Below are 21,029 nucleotides of genomic sequence, written 5' to 3'. Positions count from 1 at the left end.
TTCACAATCATTTACACGCGACTTAACAAATGCGCTTAATTTGGCCCCGACTTTTGTACTTGAATTTCCAATTCCTATAATATTTAGAGTTCTGTTTTGGCGTCGAATCCGCTGTTCAAATTACTTGAACAATAATAATACAGTCCACTATCAGTTGACTGCATACAAAAATGCAGCAAAATAAAAGAAAAATATGTAATAAGAATACAATACAGAAAAACAACCCTTATGGTGGTTATTGTATTCTTCATCAAAATTCTCAAGTGCCTTAGACACACACACACATGTATTAAAATGCAAGCAGCAATAAACAATATGCTGCAATACATATAAACATACACACATACACATATATTTAGTTATTCAAGATAGTTTTAAAATTTGTATATAAGCAAGGAAAATACTAAATAAAAATCAGATTTGAAAGACAATCTCAATTGAAAAGATTCTTTTTATTTACATATTTTACTTCCCCCTACCAGTGGTAAGGGGTAAAAGAAAACTTAAAAAGGAATATTTCAAATAAAGGAGCCGTTAGCTATCACTTATTGCCCCCACCCGAGGTAAGGAATAAGTGACGCAGAACTGCAATAACCTTTATTAATATTTTGGTCCATTTGAGCCTCAATATTTTGAGCTCAAGCGACAATAAACTCAACAATTGAGTAATATAAAGCCTTATACTGAGAATAAGGAACAGGATACGTAAGCCGTAATAGCAAAAGACTATACGCAAAAATCCTTTAATTGCGATTCAAAGGGATACTCAACTAGGCGACCAATCATTAAACCTCCAAGGATCCCTTTGAAGAATAAAAGCGCATATTTGGAAACGTTGTTTAATAACATAGAAAACATGTACAGCAGCGATCTTTCAAAATATTTTAATTTGGAAATTGAGGAAACTTACGACGAAATAGTAGCACAATATTTTAAAGAGCTCCCTCGTCTAAAAAATTTCTTAAAAATTTAAGAGCCAAAAGTAGCATTTCGCCATAATTTGGAATTGGAAAAACTGAAAATTCCAAATTTCTATGGGGAAATAAAAGAATGGGCTAATTTTTTCAACGTGTTCCAAGACATGGTACACAACAACTATTACATATTTAAGCGCTTCCACTCCAGTGGAAATAGCACAGATTTTCGCCAAAACCTGGTCAAACTATTCAAAAAATAGCAATTTTAGCGATGAATACGTAATTAGGAAAAGTCGATATATTAATTCTGTTCATGTTAATTACCAATTAAGTCAAAAAGCAATGCAAATAGATCTTCCTTTCTCTACACTTGAACTTAATTCTTGCCTCTCTACACTGAAAGGTAAAACTCCAGGCTTGGACAAAATCCCCTATCCGCTTATTAAAAACCTTCCCCCCATTGGTAAAACTAAACTATGCCAATTATACAACATAATATTTACAAATAGCGTATTACCTCAATTTTGGAAAACAAGTCTCACTATCCCCATACCAAAACCCAATAAACCAAAAAACACCACTGAAGGTTATCGCCCAATTTCACTTATTCCATGTCTATCGAAAGTAATGGAAAAAATGGTAGCAAGAAGATTAATGTGGTACCTCTTAAATAATAATCTACTTTCTAACCGACAAACAGCATTTAAGCCTGGTCGCGGTACAATTGATGCTCTTCTTACCTTAGATGAGGAAATATCAAACTCTCTCTCTAGTAAAAACCATTTTTCAATTATCTCGATTGACATGGAAAAAGCTTTCGACCGAGTGGGTGTCCATACTATCATAGCACAACTAACCACTTGGAAACTCGGTACAAAAATAATTAACTATATACGGCACTACCTTCTCAATCGAAAAATTCGCGTAAAAGTTAATGGTGTTATAAGTGAGCAATGTCCAATTGAGAACGGTATTCCACAAGGCTCTCCTTTGTCTGTAACACTTTTCCTTATAGCCTTCGATCATTTAAGCCGTATAATAAATGAACACAAATACTTTAAACATCTACTGTATGCCGATGATCTTTATATCTTCAACATCGTGCGAAATTCAAATACTTTTACTAACCAAATTAACACTCTTTTTAACAATATCTTAAGCTGGTGTCATATCAGTGGTACTAAAATCTCTACTAATAAATCTAAACACCTACACATATGTAACAAACGAAATTGTAATAATACCTCATTAAGCATCAACAACTGTAATATTATAAATGTAAATAAACTTAAAATTTTAGGCTTAATATTTAATCATAAGTATACATGGAATGATCACATAACAGAATTATGTTCATCACTTCATAATAGATTAAACGTAATTAAGTGCCTCAGCAATATAAAATTAGAAAGTAATTCCAACACACTCACTCACATAGTTAAATCAATAATTCTGTCAAAAATTGATTATGGGTTCCCTATATTCAGCAAAACATCCAAAAGGAACTGGTCAAAGATGGCGTCAGCATACCACACTGCAGCCCGACTTGCCATTGGGGCTTTCCGTACTACCCCTATAGAAAACATTCTAGCTGAAGCCGGGTTACCTACCTTAGAAAACAGATTGCTTTACATCACCAGAAGCATGATTACGAAAATCATCAATGCCGAAGGCTCTCCTGTTAAAGCCGCACTAACAAACAGGCTACACCGGAAAAGAAAAACCAGGAAAACCTCAGCCTTGCAAACGCTGATCCATTCTGCAAAGGAAATGAATATTCATTTAAATAACCCAGTGATCCCAAGCCTTCGCGCTCCTCCTTGGAGTCTTACAAAAACGTGCGTTATTCTGGATTTGGCTAAATTTAAAAAAGAAATTACACCTCCAGACATTTATTTAAAATACTTCGCAGAAATAATAAGTTCTCATAAAAATTGGGATACACTCTACACAGACGGATCAAAGGATTACAATAATGTGGCCTTCAGTGTCGTTAAGGATAACTCAGTAATCATGTCAGCTATACTACCTCCTTTTGCCTCAATTTTCACAGCAGAAGCAACAGCCATCCTGCACGCTTGCCTAATAGCAAAAAAGAGTAGACGTAAGCACCTCATCTTCAGTGACTCATTATCGTCGCTCAAAGCCATACTAAACATCAATTATGCTGATCCAACCGTTTCTCAAATTAGAGATATCCTCATCGACAATATTAGTAAAATCAAGTTATTATGGATACCCAGCCACATTGGTATACAAGGCAATACTCTAGCCGACGCCCAAGCCAAACATGCGACAAGAGCACCCTTAAAACTTATAAATACCAACAACAAAAACGACATTAAAAATTTTGCTAAAAAATCCTATCGTGAGGCAGAAAATGAACACTGGAGCCAATACTCCCACTATTACAAAATAATAAACCCTCAACGAAGATCGCCTCTCTTCCCTACAACCATATCCAGAAGACATTGCATTGTATACACTCGCTTTCGGTTGGGTCACACCAAACTAACACACAAACATATATTGGAAAACTCACAAACACCAGTTTGCCGATATTGTAATACCGAGAATCTCACAACTCAACATCTAATACAAAACTGCACATCATTGGAACACAACCGTCTCAACTTAAACTTAACAGAATTACTAACAAACGTAACACATACTAATATAAAAGAGTTTATTAAATTTATATGTACACTAGATATCTATTTTGAAGTTTGATACTCTTAAAAAACGAAACCATTGTATATTCGTTTACCAATATTTAAGAAGCTGATGGCCTTAGTTGCTAATGCTGTAAAATTTTTAGAATGTTAAGGTGTAATTGTATTATCCTTTTCAATAAATAATAATAATAATAATAACTATTACATATCTAGTTCTGAAAAAATGCTTCGTTTCCGCCTTTGCTTGAAAGGTGAAGCTGCTCGTCTGATTCAGCATTTACAGATATCAGCCGATAATTACAAAGCAGCGTGGAATATCCTTAAAGAAAGGTACGACAACAAACGGATTTTGTTCACGACACAGTGGGACAGAATAATGGATCAGCCAGTCATTAATAGTGACAACGCCGAAAGTGTAAGGCAGTTGCTAGACACTACAAACGAATGTCTCAATGCAATAAAGTCATTGGGCGTTAAAACAGAAGATATTTATAGCTCGAGTCATTGTACGGAAGCTAGACAAGGAAGGGCTCAGATTATATGAGCAGTTTGTAAGAAAGATTCCTGGACCAACACTTCCAAACATTAAAAGCAGTAGAGGATAATCAACAATTGTACAAAAACCGCAAGCTGTAAACATACAAAGTAAACCATTTGTCTTTCAACGCAAGGCAGCAAAGTATAAAATGTACCTATTGCAAGATATTGGGTCAAATAATTACTGATTGCCGAAAATTTAAGAACATATCTTTAGAAGAAAGACGTAAATATGCAAAAGATAAAAAAATTTGCTATAGATGCCTCAACCATAATTGGTTCGAAAATTGTGATAATAATTTTAAATGCAAAATTTGCAATAAAAGTCATAACGAACTTCTACATCCAGAGTCTGGGGATAGTAAAGCAGCAATGTCTACAAAATCAACATCAACAAAAGTAAATCTGGCCACAGGTCAGATAAAAGCAAAAGCTGCGAATGGCGAATATACATTGTTAAGAGCTTTAATTGACCAAGGGTCTCAGATAACATCAATATCTGAAGAAGCTTCGCAGATATTAGGTGCACCAAGAACAAAAATCCAAACAAAACTCCATGGGCTGGGAGGTGTTGTAGTTGGCGAATCAAAATTCAAGGTACATGTACAAATAACACCAAGATTCCTATGCCAACATGTGGAAAAAGTGGATGCAGTAGTTTTAACATCACTGACCACTACTCAACCAGATCAATCATTTAAATATGATATGACATTGGAAAAATTATACACTTGCTGATCCATTGTTTAATCGAACAGATAGAATAGATATGGTAATTGGTGGAGACATTTTTAGCCGAATCATTGAAAACGGTGTCAAAAAAAGTAAATGAGTCCTGGGACAAGCAACAAAATTCGGTTTGATTTTATCCGGAATCATCAATCAAAAAAAAATTCAGTAAGATAACATCCACGACTACCTACTTAGAGCGATTTTGGGAACTGGAGGAAATACCAGATGAAAACAATGCCGAATAGGGTGGGTCGATTCCGGACTTTTTTCGATTCAGGATTTCTAATAGTGCGGAAAAGTTGCCTTAGTACTTCCTGATTCCAATGCAACTTTTTGTTTTGAGATCGGATTGCATCTTCAATCCCAACTCCGGTCTTGAAATTTCGGAAATTCGTCTAAAATCGTGAAATTGTCTACCTAGCGCCTGAAATACGCATCTCATGGCAAAATGTATAAAACAAAAGTTATTTGTCACGTCATTTGCTATGGTATATGTGATGGTATATGTAACCATGGCCGTAGGACGAACCGTTCCCGAGATACGACCGAAAATGCGGCGCGCCACAGCACAAGGTTAAAATCGGCTTGCGGCCACACTTCTTGACGTTGGTTTCGCCGAGTGCTATCACTCACGTTCATTCACCTACGCCAAAGGACACGTTCGGATAGGTCTCCACACAAATATTTTTTCATCGAGTTCCTTCACTCTTGTCGGTGATTTCGCCGAGTTCTATCACATATATTCTCTCAACAGAACACAGAACTCAAAATGTCTGTATCTAAATTTAAATTTAGACAGAAATGCCCTGTTTGGCATATATCCGTACAATCTCTCTGAGTCCCAGTTACCTACTTACCAGGATGTTCTTTTGTGTTATCAGTTTGAAAGATTTCGTATAGGACGGCTCCGAGGCGACAACTATGAACCTAGGAATAAAGAGGTTACAGAAATAGTTGCAAAAAAGGTTGAAAATACTTTCAAAAAGTCATCTATTCCGATAGTTTCACACACCAGAGTTGTACAAATGCTCACCACAACCACAAGAAATTTCTGACTGTTAAACAAATGTTTTTAAGGAACCCAATAGGTTTGAGCTCTAAAAGAGACGACTTTGTCTCTTCTGCCGGAAAATTATTTGACATCGCTGCTTGTAAATGCATTTATTTTTCTTCTTGCACTTGTCCAAAGGAAAGGAAAGTTCCTATCAATGAACAACCATTTCTCTTGGACCAGAGAACCAGAAGATTGGTCGCATTGGAAGTGTTGATCTACCTCAAACAAAAAAGATTACAAAGAAAAATGAACGTAAAGAACAGCTTTCAAAACGTCATTCAACATCAACACTTACCAGAAAAGTATCAGCTAGAACACGTGACCATTCAGATCAACCAGACTCTCATACAGACGACAACAATGTAGGTGCGTTGCACATGGATTCTTCCAAAAACGATGCTGATGATGAATTTTCTCTTCCATCCTCTAAAACCAAACAAAAGAAACTGGTATTAGAACACACTGCTTTAGCTGCTCAAAGATTTGGAGTAAGTGATAGGGCAGCGGCCTTGATTGTTTCATCTGCTTTTCTGGATGCCAAAAAAGAAGGTTTGATAACAGAGGATCAGGCTAGCTTTGTCACTGACAAATGCAAGATTAGTCGGGCAAAAAAAAGTGTTGGAGTTAAGCTCCAAAACACCGAAAGTATTGACTCTGTATATGGGCTGTATTTTGACGGCCGCAAAGACAATACACTTACACAAGTCAGCGAAGGTGAAAAGTACTACCGCGACACTGGCAAAGAGGAACATATTTCTCTTATAGCGGAACCTGGTTGTCATTACTTTGGCCACGTCACCTCTCCTTCCGGGTCAGCTGAGGATGAGACGCAAGCTATATGGCAACATTTACAAGACAATTCAGTTGATGTGGAACATCTAGAAGTTGTCGGTGCTGATGGCACCAACACGAACACAGGTTGGAAAGGTGGAATCATTCGGAAACTAGAAGAAAGAATAGGTATGCCATTACAGTGGGTTGTTTGTCTTCTACATTTCAACGAACTTCCATTTCGTGCTCTTTTCGAACACATAGATGGTGTCTCAAAGAGTCCAAATACATCCTCTGGCGACATAGGTAAACTGCTCCCTGATTGTGAGAAGTTGCTTGTTTCCAAATTTGAAAGTTGTCCATCCTGCCAATTACCTTCTGAGGTTATTAATCCGACCCAACTTAGCACAGACCAAGCTTATCTCTATAAAATATCAGAAGCTGTTACTTCCAGTCAATGTTCCTCAGATTTAGCGTCGATGCATCCAGGTAACATGTGCAAATCTCGCTGGCTCACCTGAGCAAATAGAATTCTGAGATTATACATTTCTACTGACAAACCAACAAAGGGAATAAAGATTTTGGTCAAGTACATATTTACAGTTTACTCACCTTTGTGGGTCTCAATAAGATTCAACAGTTCAATCAAAGATGGCTCGCGCCATCTCTATGCTGCAATTCAAAGGTCGAGATACTTACCTGCTAAACTGCGCAAGGTTGTCGATTCATCCATTCAACAGAATGCTTTCTTTGCTCTTCCAGAAAACATTCTCCTTAGTATGATGACTGAGGAACGGATAGAAGTCAGAAAGTTGGCCCTTGACCGTCTTCTGGCAGCCAGAGAAGCAGAGTCTGACACTGTAAATGGAAGGGTTAGATGTAATAAAGTGCCAAAGCTGAATTTCAAAGCTAATAATTATTACGATATGATTAACTGGAAGACTATTACCTTGACTGTTCCACCAGTTCTTTGTTCAGTTTCTAACGAAGAACTCATAAAAGGGCTGTCGGGAGACACTGCAGAGGTATGGAAATTTAGTGAATTCCCCTCTCACACCGTGGCAGTTGAGAGAACCGTCAAACTGGTGACAGAGGCATCTTCTAAAGTTATTGGCCCCTAATCTCGTGATCATTTTATACGTTCTACACTGAAATCTAGGCAATAAGTACCAAAGTTTAGTACAAAATCTTATTTTATCAATAAATTTGACACAGATTAAGACTAAAACAAGCCTGACATATGGTTGGTTGGTTGGGTTGGGCTTGGGAGGAACCCGAAGAGTAGCCACCTCCACGCCGTGGGTTCTAGGTGACCAATACAGGTTAGCTGAGAGCTTCAACAATTTTCACCTTGTGCTGTGGCGCGCCGCCTTTTCGCTCGTATCACGGGAACGGTTCGTCCTACGGCCATGATCACATATACCATTTCGGTAGCAAATGACGTGACAAATAACTTTTGTTTTATACATTTTGCCATGAGATGCGTATTTCAGGCGCTAGGGGTAGACAATTTCACGATTTTAGACGAATTTCCGAAATTTCAAGGCCGGAGTTGGGGTTGAAGATGCAATCCGATCTCAAAACAAAAAGTTGCATTGGAATCAGGAAGTACTAAGGCAACTTTTCCGCACTATTAGAGATCCCGAATCGACCCACCTTAATGTCAAAGAAGGTGATGCATGTTTAAAGCAGTTTGAAGAAACCATCAAACAAGATGATGATGGGCGATTTATTGAAGAAATCCCTTTCAAAGAAGATAGAGTTTTGGGTGATTCTCGCATGCAAGCTGTGGCGCGGCTTGTTTGTATGGAAAATAAATTTCAAAAAAGGAATAAACTAAAAGATGAAAGTGACGTTATGAGAGTTGGAGGTAAGCTGACAAACGCGGTATTGCCTTTTAGTTCGAAGCACCCAATAATTCTTCATAAATCAACTTTAACTGCATTAATAATTAAAGACCCACCCCATGCTATAATACATGATGTAAACCGGTTAACAGAAGCAATTATCAGGAGACAATACTGGATAATCGGAGTTAAAACGCAATAAAAAGTTGTATACGAAATTGTTGTAAGTGTATACGATAAAAATAAGTCTCTGCAAAACAAATAATGGGCGATCTATCAGAATTCAAAGTATCAATGTCGAGTCCGTTTACTTATACTGGAGTTGATTACGCTGGACCATCCCAAATGAGATGCTCAAAAGAACGTGGTCAAAAGTCCTTCAAAGGGTACATAGCAGTTTTTATATGCCTCTCAACTAAAGCTAGTCATCTTGAAGCAGTCAGTAAGTTATCATCAGACACGTTTTTGACAGCGCTAAGAAGATTTTTCGGCAGAAGAGGAAAGTGTCTTCATATCTACTCGGACAATGGATCCAATTTTGTTGGAGCAAATACGTGGCTTGATAAAGAGTTTACAGCAGCAATAAAGCAAAACTCAGATGTAATTTTGGCCAACAAACAAATAACTTGGTATTTTATTCCCCCGGCAGGCCCACATTTCGGAGGAATGCGTCCATTATATGCAATAAACGACGATAATGGGATAGATGCATTAACACCGGGTCATTTTCTAATCGGAACACCAATAAAGTCAATTCCATCTCTCGAACCAGATGTCAATTACTCAACACTAAGCAAATGGAAGTTAGCACAAATAATTCAACGAGATTTTTGGAATCGTTGGAAAAATGAATACCTTCATACACTTCAGCAAAGAAACAAGTGGAAAACTCCGGCAGACAATATTAAGGTGGGCGATGTGGTAATACCAAAAGACGAACCCGCCAAGTGATCTCTTGCTAAAATTATAAAAAGTCATCAAGGAAATGATGGCCGCGTTCGTGTGGTAACGTTGAAGCAATAACGCATAATCACAATTTGATTGTATATAACAAGAGACAAAAAAGAGCACCTTTGGAATGGGTTGGTTCCATTTACAATATGCTATTTGGGTTGATGGATGCCGATGACCAAGACCAAACATTTAAAAGAAGGTTTCAAGGCGCAAATTTCTGTAATCAATGCGACAGCAAATATTATCAACAAGAACATATATGAAGTAAATGAGCAATTTACAAAACTTCAAACTCAAATTAATAAGTATCATTCTTAGATAATAAAAGATATTAATCGATATAAAATGGCTATACAATTTCAAATGCTGGTAACACAAATTATCATTCTTATGAGCGAATCTGAAAACACACAAAGATCCATAACTGAATTACTAATCGATTTGAATCAGGGAAGAATTAATCCAGCTCTTTTAACTCCCTTACAACTGAGTGAAGAATTGATGCTCTTAAAGAAAAAATACCTGCAAAACTTCAAATTCCTCGACACCAAAGCGACAGTCAATTACGTGATGTTTACAACCTCATGGAATAATTAAGGAGCAGATCAATAGAATAAGTAATAATGATTTTAATTTAAAGAATTTAAATCTAAAAAATCATAGCGGACACATATCTCTTATATTAGTTATTATAATAATTGTTATTTTTTTTATATGTTATGTACGCTACAAATCCAAGCCAAAGGGCAAAATTACGATTAATCTTTCTAATCGCACGAACACATAATGTAATCAAAAAAAATGTAATTATTATATTATTGTAACCACATTTTTTGGCCCTAGGCAGTATGTTCAAATTACTTGAACAATAATAATACAGTCCACTATCAGTTGACCGCATACAAAAATGCAGCAAAATAAAAGAAAACAAGTAAGGAAGGGCTAAGTTCGGGTGTCACCGAACATTTTATACTCTCGCATGGTAAAGTGATAATCGAGATTTCATAATACGTCATTTACATATTTTTCAAATACCGTATTTTTGTAAAGTATTATTCCGCTATCATCATTGGTTCCTAATGTTTATACTCGTATTATACAGAGAAGGCATCAGATGGAATTCAAAATAGCGTTATATTTGAAGAAGGCGTGGTTGTGAACCGATTTCACCCATATTTCGTACATGTCATCAGGGTGTTAAGAAAATATTATATACCGAATTTCATTGAAATCGGTCTAGTAGCTCCTGAGATATGGTTCTTGGTCCATAAGTGGGCGGCGCCACGCCCATTTTCAATTTAAAAAAAAGCCTGGGTGCAGCTTCCTTCTGCCACTTCTTCCGTAAAATTTAGTGTTTCTGACGTTTTTTGTTAGTCGGTTAACGCACTTTTAGTGATTTTGAACATAATCTTTGTATAGGAGGTGGGCGTGGTTATTATCCGATTTCTTCCATTTTTGAGCTGTATATGGAAACACCCGAAGAAAACGACTCTATAGACTTTGGTTGACATAGCTATAGTAGTTTCCGAGATATGTACAAAAAACTTAGTAGGGGGCGGGGCCACGCCCACTTTTCCAAAACAATTGCGTCCAAATATGCCCCTCCCTAATGCGATCCTTTGTGCCAAATTTCACTTTAATATCTTTATCTTTGGCTGAGTGATGACACTTTATAGGTTTTCGAACTTAACCTTCTTATGAAGCCAACAAATACGTGTACCAAGTTTCATCATGATATCTCAATTTTTACTCAAGTTACAGCTTGCACGGACATACGAACGGACGGACAGACAGAGATCCGGATTTCAACTCTACTCGTCACCCTGATCACTTTGGTATATATAACCCTATATCTGACTCTTTTAGTTTCAGGACTTACAAACAACCGTTATGTGAACAAAACTATAATACTCTCGTTAGCAACATTGTTGCGAGAGTATAAATATGTAATAAGAATACAATACAGAAAAACAACCCTTATGGTGGTTATTGTATTCTTCATCAAAAATCTCACGTGCCTTAGACACACACACACATGTATTAAAATGTATCAAAACAACCCCATGTCAAGCAGCAATAAACAATATACTGCAATACATATAAACATACATACATACATATATATTTAGTTATTCAAGATAGTTTTAAAATTTGTACATAAGCAAGGAAAATACTAAATAAAAATCAGATTTGAAAGACAATCTCAATTGAAAAGATTCTTTTTATTTACATATTTTACTTCCCCCCACCAGTGGTAAGGGATAAAAGAAAACTTAAAAAGGAATATTTCAAATAAAGGAGCCGTTAGCTATTACTTATTGCCCCCCACCCGAGGTAAGGAAAAAGTGACGCAGAACTGCAACAACCTTTATTAATATCCGCAGTTTTTGGGCCAAATCCTCCGTCATGAAGTTGACTTGTGAACCTGAGTCCAACAAGGCTCTTGCGGGCAGGTATTCTCCACAAGAATAACTGCTGTTGCCAACATTACCCGATCAGCCACACTTATTATATGCATTGCGTGTGTAGTTGTTGTTGGTTGCGGATGAGGTTCAGGATACAGGATACTGCTGCAGTAATGTGTGGTGGGGCAGATTACAAACGTGACATCGAACCGCTTTGCATTTGAATACCGTATGTCCCTTACGCAAACAATTTATGCATAAGGTCACCGATTTGATAAACTCAAATCTCTGTTGAACAGAGAGAGTTTAAAAAATGGGGCAAGCTGTTAAATAGCACTTCGATTTACTCTGCTTGCATGTCGGCTGCTTTGCATTCGCTGCAACTAAAGCGGACTTCATCCCATTTATGTGAGACTGCTTCACGTGGTTCGCGCTGGCTGCTGCTATGGGTCTCGTCTTCGAAGATGATGCTCCTACAGCTGATAGGTGCTGGTAACGTCTATTTAAGGTAGCTTCACAATCCTTCCCAAATGGTAGCTTGTCGTAATCCAGCTGGCTTCGGGATAGTTGGTAGCTCAAAAAGTTTTGAAATTGTATTAAAAAAATTAAACATTTATTGTCGTAAACCTTTCTGAGACTTGCCAACGCCTTCGGATAGTTTTCATCCGACATTTGAAATTCTTTTACCGTGTCCAGATAGACAATTAACCAGATGGTTAAATTTTTCAATATCTGGGATGTTTGGATCATTGTAAATCAAACTCTCAAAAAATTCATGAAATTTTTAAATTCCGAGTATTCTCCCTTGAATTTCGGCGAATTCATTTTTGGGAGCTGTGAGACGTTACGAATGATGTTTCAGCAATAGGCGTTCTTTTTTTGGCCAAAATTGTTTCAATTATAATTTTTTTTCTACAATTATGTCCTCTAACTCCTCTTGGGCCATGTCGTTTTCATCAATCTCTTCAGTTTTACATTGACGTTTCATCAATTTTTCACTATGTGAGTTTAGTATATCAAGACGACATTCCTATTCGCTTGAATCTAATGACATAGTCTTTTCTAGAAGACCCGTGTTTATGAGCAAAATGCTACTTTTCGCCATCGTCCTTTGACGCTTTAATGACTTTAAGTCGATCAACTTCTCACTAGGAGAGAGGTTGGCGATAGTTGGCTTTGGCTTGATCAGTTTGCTTGTTTAAATTAAATTTCCGAAAAAAAATGATAAAGGTTGGCGACAGATCTATTGGGAATCGATTAGGAAACCGAAAAAATATATATGTATATCGATTCCCAAATATACGAAAGAATATCGATTTCCAAGTATACGAAAGCCAATAAGGTATGAAAAATGAGCAATAGCACATAAAGGTTTTTGAAAATGTTTTTTGTTTTCTTAACGAGAAAATTTTGCTGAGAAGCTTTATTTATTTTAAAATTTTTTGGTTTGCAATATATAAAAATGTCAAACCTTAATGTATAATTAAGAATGCTACCCCAAATTCCACAATCCTCCTTTCACTTAGATGCATAGATGAATATGTACATATACGTACTTATGTGAATATTATCTACAATAATATTATAAAGAGGAAAGATTTGTACCTATTTTTGTATGTTTGTATGTTTGTAATGAATAGGCTCAAAAAGTACTGGGCCGATTTAAAAAATTCTTTCACCAATAGAATGCTACATTCATCCAATTTGAAATAGGCTACATTTCATTTTGAAAAAAATTAGGGATCCTTGGTAAAATTTGAACAATGTAACCGAAGGTGTAGAAAAATGAGTCTTAATGTACAACAATATTGAAGAACATCATAATGTCTACAAAAAATTCCGCGGTAGCATATGTCCAACTTTGTAGTTATGTCACTACAACAACTTTTTTCATTTTAAACATTAATGAAAATGCTAACCAAATTCAAACCATGCTATTTATGTGTTTATGTTAATGTGTATTTCAACTCAAAGAATACAGTACAGCCAGTGGAAACACCGCCAGCAACAAAATTAACATTGACGAGTTTTTTCTCAACTTTCGTCAGTGATCCGTTTACGAGAACGTTGCTCTATTCGGAAATACCCTGATATTATACATGGTATGCATCGTCGAAGAAATAGTTGCGCAGAAAGCAAGGCCAACCACTAGATTGAAATCCAGATTTGTTCTCAACTAATGCATTAGGACGAATTTACACAATCCACCCGAAAAACGACGACTGTTTCTACCTTCGGTTGCTATTGATTAATGTACGCGGTTCAACTTTATTTGAGTCATTGGGTACTGTGAATGGTACGGTGTGTGCAAGGTTTGGAGAAGTAAGCCAGCAATTACAATTGCTGGAACACGTTAATCACTGGAATGAAAATGAAGTTCGCACACTTTTCGCGATAATCATTTCGACATATCAGCCTTCAAATCCGCGTCAATTATGGGATACGAACAAAAAAGACATTACCGAAGACATTTTACATGGCCTTCGCTAAAAATTGGAAATGGTAGAATTTTGGTTGATACTTCCGGTGGTTCGATATCAATTCCATCTTCCCTTTCTCAATTCACGAAAGGTAACTACGATTCCTTAAGTGCACGCGCAATGTTAGCTGCCAAAAATACCAATGTTGTTGACTTAAACTGGAAGATTCAAAGTCAAATTCCGGGAGACTTGCGCTCATACAAATCGATCGATCGTCTTGACAATGAAGACGGCGCCGTGAATTATCCAGTGGTATTTCTAAATTCTTTGGACAGGCTTGGTTTGCTACCGCATCATTTGCGTCTCAAAGTAGGATCGGTCGTTATTATGTTTCGCAATCATCATGCCACGAAACTGTGTAATGGAATCCAACTGATTGTGACGCACCTATCGAATCCAAGGGGCAGAATGTTTGATTCTACGAATTCCTTTGAGTTCTAACGATTTCCCATTTCAGTTCAAACGTATTTCGTTTCCAGTGAAAATTGCATGTGAGATGACAATCACCTAAAGATAGTCGCATAGTGTGAGGCATAAATTTGGAAATGTTATGTTTTACACACGGCCGTGGCGTGCTCACGAGTTCGAAAACCATCTTTTCTGTACACCGGAACAGAAACCAAAAAATGTTGTTTATCAAGCTGCGTTACTTTGAAAAAAAAAAAAACAAAAATTAAATGATAAATTTAACTTTCTTTTCATTTCAAAACACATAATTTCACGTAGGACAACGGTTGCGGGGTCAGCGGCGAGAAAGTCGGCGTTGACGCGGCAGCAGTGGGGCGATGGTGTTGACCGTTCGGTACCGATGTGATCTTACCCCAAAATCGCGTTATGGTTACCTGTTGTGTTTAACGGCCGAAATTGCCGGTTTTTGTTTTTACGGCTTTTTTTCTTAACGGGTTTATACTTCTTTTCCAGCACTTTTTAGCGGCACTCGCGACACTTTTTTTTTACACCGCTATATTCACTTCGGAAATTACAGCAATTGAAGAAGCTGCGAAACTAAAACCCAAAGGCTGCAATCTAATAATATGCACCGATATTTATGTATAAATATTAGCGATATTCTCACACGTAGGGTCAAAGAGACTCTTATACGAGGCAAAAACATAAAAATTTTATACACGCAAGCGCATGTAATCATTACGGGTAATGAAAATGCCGATCAATTAGTAAAAGGCGCACACACTCATCCTACTTTTTTAATAAACAACTACACCGAAAAGGATATTAAAAGGAAGAAGAGGAAGAATGAAGAATTTAACTTCATTAAAAAACAACGTGTCTCAAATTATGAAAACAAAATTAATGCTCATTATAAAACTATGCATCAGTTATCTCAACAACATGGCAGCAAATCTAATTTTAAGACAAAACAGCAGCAACTTGTTTTGATGAGACTTAAACTCGGCCATACAAAACTAACGCACGGATATCTACTTTCAAAAGAATCACCACCACTTTGCATGAACTGCAATGATACCCTGACCATTCAACACCTAATAAACTGCTACAATGACACATCGCAAAATGTTGATTTGCATACCGCTAAAGCAACACTGGACTACGAAAATTAAAGAAAACGTCTACCTCCTTTACTATTAAAATTAATTTAGGGTTGAAATGTTCATATAAGTAAATTAATATGTATCTATACAAAATGGGACGAAGGCCTAAGCAGCCACTTCTTTTTTTTCTAGTATGTCTGTAAATTTATTTACAGGTCATATTAAAATAAATAAATAAATAATATATTTGTTTAATTACTTCAGGTGGAATATCAAGGTTAGTTCATTTACGTAGAAGTTGCGTAAGGCATTTTGAACTTGGAAAATCCTTTTACTTCTTGGGTTAAACAATATGTTTAACTTTCAAAAGAGTTGCCATTAACTAGCTTTGAACACTACTTATTTAAAAAAAAGGGTATAATTTCAAAATTTTCGCATTGACCGGAAATTATTTTGGTGTAATGAGAATTCAATTCTGTTTAACGCACTAATTATAAAATACGAAATGCAGCAACAAAGATAAGAAATGCAAATAGGACCGATTTTAGGTTAAATTAAGCTCAGAGTTCTTAAACACCTCAATGAGGACATTTGACGTTTGCCATCTTAAACGCGAGTTTCCTACGCAACTTAAAGTATTCTTATTTTCGTTTTAGTCATTTACGTTTGTTAGTTATAAATTGGCTTTTTAGAGAACTTTAGGCTCCATAAATTGGCTTGAGATGTCCTTATATCTTCCTTCGGGCGGTAACTCAATCTGGAAGACAAATCGAGCCTCTGTCAGGTGCGCCGTAAATTACTACAAAAAACTTAAACAGTAGTCTGTCACTATATTTATGGTTATAAAGTTCACTCTGCGAATTTGCTATGCAAATGGCGAAGACTGTGCTGTCGGGCAGAACTATGGTAGAAAATATGTTCTCTGACTCCAAAGATGTAATCTTCATGATTATCACTAGAAGGAAAAAACGGTCAAAGCGTCATTTTGTAGACTTATTGGTGCGGATGCAGTTTTCTTCACTTACTATCTCAACCCCTGACTTCCACCTTCCGTGACGAGGTTAAGAAATTGGAGCATCGCTGGGTCAAGTGCATATGCTACATGTTTTTTAAATAAAGTAGTTAGGAATTCTTCTTCTTCTTCTTTATTGGCGTAGACACCACTTACGCGATTATGGCCGAGTTAACAACAGCGCACCAGTCGTTTCTTCTTTTCGCTACGTGGCGCCAATTGGATATACCAAGCGAAGCCAGGTCCTTCTCCACTTGGTGCTTCCAACGGAGTGGAGGTCTTCCTCTTCCTCTGCTTCCCCCGGCGGGTACTGCGTCGAATACTTTCAGAGCTGGACTGTTTTCATCCATTCGGACAACATGGCCTAGCCAGGGTAGCCGCTGTCTTTCTATTCGCTGAACTATGTCAATGTCGTCGTATATCTCGTACAGCTCATCGTTCCATCGAATGCGATTTTCGCCGTGGCCAATGCGCAAAGGACTATAAATCTTTCGCAGAACTTTTCTTTCGAAAACTCGTAACGTCGACTCATCAGTTGTTGTCATCGTCCAGGCCTCTGCACCATATCGCAGGACGGGAATTATGACTGACTTCTAGAATTTGGTTTTTGTTTGTCGAGAGAGGACTCTGCTTCTCAATTGCCCACTCAGTCCGAAGTAGCACCTTTTGGCAAGAGCAATCCTGCGTTGGATTTCTAGGCTTACATTGTTGGTGGTGTTTATGCTGGTTCCAAGATAGACGAAATTATCTACAACTTCATAGTTATGACTATCAACAGTGACGTGAGAGCCAAGTCGCGAGTGCGACGACTGTTTCTTTGATGACAGGAGATATTTTGTCTTGCCCTCGTTCACTGCCAGACCCATTTTCTGTGCTTCCTTATCCATTCTGGAGAGAGCAGAACTAACGGCGCGGGTGTTGAGGCCGATGACATCAATATCATCGGCATACGCCAGCAGCTGTACACTCTTATAGAAGATGGTACTTCATCTATTTAGTTCTGCAGTTTGAACTATTTTCTCCAGAAGCAGGTTGAAGAAGTCGCACGATAGGGACTCGCCTTGTCTGAAACCTCATTTGGTATCGAACGGCTCGGAGAGGTCCTTCCCGATCCTGACGGAGCTTTTGGTGTTGCTCACCGTCAGCTTACACAGCCGTTTTAGTTTTACGGGGATACCAAATTCAGACATCGCGACATAAAGGCAACTTCTTTTCATGCTGTTGAAAGCAGCTTTGAAATCGACGAAGGGGTGGTGTGTGTCGATTCTCCTTTCACGGGTCTTTTCCAGGACTTGGCGCATGGTGAATATCTGGTCGGTTGTTGATTTTCCAGGTCTAAAGCCACACTGGTAAGCTTCAATGACGGTGGGCTTTATTTTTTCACATAATTCGCTCGATAGAACCTTATATGCGATGTTGAGGAGGCTTATCCCACGGTAGTTGGCGAAGATTGTGGGGTCTCCTTTTTATGGATTGGGCACAGGACACATAAATTCCAATCGTTGGGCATGCTTTCGTCCGACCATATTTTACAAAGAAGCTGATGCATTCTCCTTATCAGTTCGTCTAAGCGGCGTTTGAATAGCTCGGCCGGCAATCCATCGGGACTCGCCGCTTTGTTGTTCTTCAGGCGGGTAATTGCTACGAGTATTCGAACGTCTTCATGGTCGGGCAATGGAACGTCTGTTCCATCGTCATCGATTGGGGAATCGGGTTCGCCTTCTCCTGGTGTTGTACGTTCACTGCCATTCAGCAGGCTGGAGAAGTGTTCCCTCCATAATTTAAGTATGCTCTGGGCATCGGTGACTAGATCGCCTTTGGGGGTTCTACAAGAGTATGCTCCGGTCTTGAAACCACATGTTAGCCGCCGCAATTTGTCGTAGAATTTTCGAGAATTACCCCTGTCGGCCAACTTATCAAGCTCTTCGTACTCACGTATTTCGGCCTCTTTCTTTTTCTGTCTGCAAATGCGTCTCGCTTCCCTCTTCAACTCTCGATATCTATCCCATCCCGCACGTGTTGTGGTCGATCGTAACGTTGCGAGGTAGGCAGTCTGTTTTCTCTCCGCTGCGACACGGCACTCCTCGTCGTACCACCTGTTCTTTTGCGTTTTCCGAAAACCAATGATTTCGGTTGAAGCTGTACGTAAGGAGTTTGAAATGCCGTCCCATAGTTCCCTTATACGGAGTTGTTGACGAGTGATCGCAGAGAGTAGGAGTGCGCTCCTTTATATGCTGTCTGTTGTGATTGCAGCTTCTCGACGTCGAACCTTCCTTGTGTTTTTTGACGTGCGTCTTTTGCTGCACAGAGGCGGGTGCGAATCTTGGCTGCAACAAGATAGTGGTCCGAGTCGATGTTAGGACCTCGGAGCGTACGCACATGTAAAACACTGGAGACGTGTCTTCCGTCTATCATAACATAATCGATCTGGTTGGTGGCTTTTCGATCCGGAGACAGCCAGGTAGCTTGGTGAATTTTCTTGTGCTGGAATCTAGTACTACAGAATACCATATTTCGGGTCCCGGCGAAGTCCATCAGCCTCAACCCATTTGGGGATGTTTCGTCGTGGAGGCCGAATTTACCGACCTTAGTGCCAACGATACCTTCTTTGCCCACCTCGGCGTTAAAGTCGCCATGCACGATATTGGGGGCAGCACTCATAAGTGCGCTGAAAGCGCTCATAGAAGGTATCTTTGGTCACATCGTCCTTCTCTTCTGCCGGGGCGTGGGCGCAAATAAGCGATATGTTGAAGAATATTGCTTTGATGCGGATTATGGCTAGACGTTCATTCACCGGAGTGAATGATAGTACTCGGCGACGGAGTCTCTCTCCCACCACGAATCCCACACCAAACTTGCGCTCCGTTATATGACCACTGTAGTAAAGCCACAAGGACCTACTCCTCTCTGCCCTTGTCCCGTCCATCGCATTTCTTGGACGGCGGTGATATCAGCCTTTATTTTCGCGAGGACATCAATCAGCTGGGCAGCGGCACCTTCCTAATTAAGGGTCCGGACACTCCAGGTGCATGCCCTGATATCGTAGTCCTTAACACGTTTGCCATGGTCGTTATCAAAAGGGGGGTCTCATCCGAGGCTTGTTGCTTTTTTTCATTGGGGGTGTTTTTTTTACGTGGCGAGTCCCAAACCCAGCGCACAACCCTGCGGAGGGGATGTTTCGCCTTCTCACTTTAGCTTGCCTTCAAACGGATGTTTTAGGCTACCCAGAGGATACTTGGTCAAAGACCGGAAGTCGTGAGCTGATTGAGTCATATGTAAAAGAATCGTTTCTGGCCACTCCCAAGTGAATAACGATCAGAGAACTTTCCTCACTTGCCTGAACTTCTACACATGACTCCATCCTCCAAATGCTACTTGGATACACGAAATATTGTTGCTTCCTTTGCGAATGGAAAAGCCGTGTGTGAGGCTATCATTATGTACAGAAGCAGTGGCCAGTACGTCAGGCACTCACTCCGGGACAAAAGAAAAACGTTACCACCCTTGCATATTAAATTGGGTCTAATGAAAAATTTTGTTAAGGCAATGGACAGAAATAGAAGAGGGTTCTTTTATCTGAAAAAAATTCCAAGAGTCAGTAAAGAAAACATAAGGAGGGCATATTTGTGGGTCTTCAAATATGAGAACGAATGAAAAATAAAGCATTTGAGGAAATTCTCAATGAAACTGAAATACGAGCCTGGAGTGCCTTTAAAAGCGTTGTTAAAAATTTTCTTGGAGATGTGGAAGCTGAAAATTACAAAGACCCTGTGACTGATCTTGCCTATAAAAAAAATGTGTTGCAACATGTGCCTTAAAATTCTCTTTCTGGACTCCCATCTGGATTTTTTCCCCAAAAATTTAGGATCCGTAAGTGACAAACATAGGGAGCGGCAAGTGGAATGGCAGTTTGCTTACCGATTATCGCTGAAAAACATCGACAGTAACATTTTAAGGTTCTCTTTGGTTAATTAAATAATATAACAATAATATATATATCCCTGTTCTTTTTTTAACAAAAATCCTCATAGCAAGAAAAACATTTTTTACATAATTAACAATTTGTTCTGTTCATTTCATAAAAAACAAGTGGATTTTTGTTATTAAAGGCATCGCTACAATCTCCGAACATTT

The sequence above is a fragment of the Bactrocera neohumeralis genome, unplaced genomic scaffold, assembly GCF_024586455.1.
Source record: "Bactrocera neohumeralis isolate Rockhampton unplaced genomic scaffold, APGP_CSIRO_Bneo_wtdbg2-racon-allhic-juicebox.fasta_v2 ctg453, whole genome shotgun sequence".
Classification (NCBI taxonomy): domain Eukaryota; kingdom Metazoa; phylum Arthropoda; class Insecta; order Diptera; family Tephritidae; genus Bactrocera; species Bactrocera neohumeralis.
This window is presented reverse-complemented; position numbering follows the sequence as displayed.